Genomic DNA, 1,695 nt, shown 5'->3' on the forward strand with positions numbered 1-1,695 from the left:
GGGAGGATGTAACATCTCGGGAATACCCTATTCAAGTTTGGGCTTAAAATGACAACTCTGGAACATAGAGGGTAGAAAATGAAAATTTTGATTTTCCAGACCCATCGCGCTACACATTGGGTAGACAGAGTAGATCATCGCGCTAAGCGAAGCATTTAACCAGAAACAAAGAAAAAGGGGGCGCCGCGCTATGCGATGGTCCAAGATCATATGGGCATCGCGCTACGCGATGACCGGGTTAAGTAATCAAGGCCACATGTCCAACCACGTGTCAACACGTGGCAACATCTTGTCAATTGCGGCGTCGCGCTACGCGATGGCTTAAGGAAAGGCCCATCGCGCTACGCGATGGTGACCAAAATTTGCCTATAAAGGGGAGCTACGGGTTTGAAGCCAAAGCATCCCACATTCGCCTCCACATTCACACACTTAACATTGGAGAGTGTGCCCGAGTGCCGTGAAGTTCTGAGGTCGTGTTTTCTCAAGAAACGTGCAAGAATTGGAGTTTTGATGTTTCGTTGATCAAGATAAGCGATATTAGAAGCAAGGTTCTGCAGTCTAACAATCACTCTGCCTTAGTATTAGTATCCCGAGCATTCGCTTAGGTAGGATCTAAGTTTTAGTTATTTTAATCATGTTATAGATAGCTTAGACTCAGTCAAGGATATGGCCTTTAACCTTGAAAACATTTTCAAAAGCATTAACAAAATTTTTTCAATCAAACATTACTTCTATAAAGATAATGTTATACAAAATTATATTTTGAGGGGCATGTATTAACTGTAAGGGGGATATCATTAGTAGACTCTTCTTGCCTAAGGTAAGTAATTCGTACAAATCCCAATCAACCGCGTGACCCGTTTACTTACCTGGAGAAGTTTGCCAACTTGATAGACTCTATTAAGCCAAAGCATGCTATATCAAATGTCACACAAATACAATCATGATTTTAAACATTCACAAACCTAATCAATGTTAAAACCAGACTTTAGGTCTGCATTCTAAACAAGAAAACACCATCAAGGTGATCATTCAAACCTATTTGTTAATAGGTTAACAATCATTTACATTTAAAGAACGTTTATCAATCAAATGCACCGACAATACAGGTGAATAAGTTAAACCTTTATAAACAGTCAAACATATTTATACTCTGTAAGATAGACTGGTTGTTTGTCTTATAGAGTCAGTCAAACATTTACATGAGATTACGTAATCTCTAAAACTTTGTAATACAAATTAGAGAATAAAACAACTCAGACCGAATATGCATGTGTTTGGATCCAAACATAACTATTCAGCATATACAGTCAAAGGCTACGTGGCCACAGACTAACTGTCATATATAGTTCTCCGTTATGGACTACGTGGCTTGGAGAAATTGTGTATGTGTAGGGCAGCGTTACATATAATAGAAATAGAAATATTTCTGCTGAGCTTGTCAAGAAAACTATGTTTATATTATAATTGATATTTAAATGCTGTTAGCATCATAACTATTCACCAGCACATAGCTAACGTTTTTTTTGTTCCAAATGCAAGTAAATAAGTTTGGTACTATATGCAAGGGTTAGAGTCGTTAAGGAGATAGAAGCTTGAAGATCAAGATGGCTTAGTTTTTTAATAAAATAATCCTTGTGTTATGAAAACAATATTTTGTAAACACTAAACTTGGGAATTTAGTTCCCAAGTAAA

Source organism: Bidens hawaiensis, unplaced genomic scaffold (genome assembly GCF_021521415.1).
Source record: "Bidens hawaiensis isolate Kalapana, Puna unplaced genomic scaffold, B.hawaiensis_p1.1 tig00009843_1, whole genome shotgun sequence".
Taxonomy (NCBI): Eukaryota; Viridiplantae; Streptophyta; class Magnoliopsida; order Asterales; family Asteraceae; genus Bidens; species Bidens hawaiensis.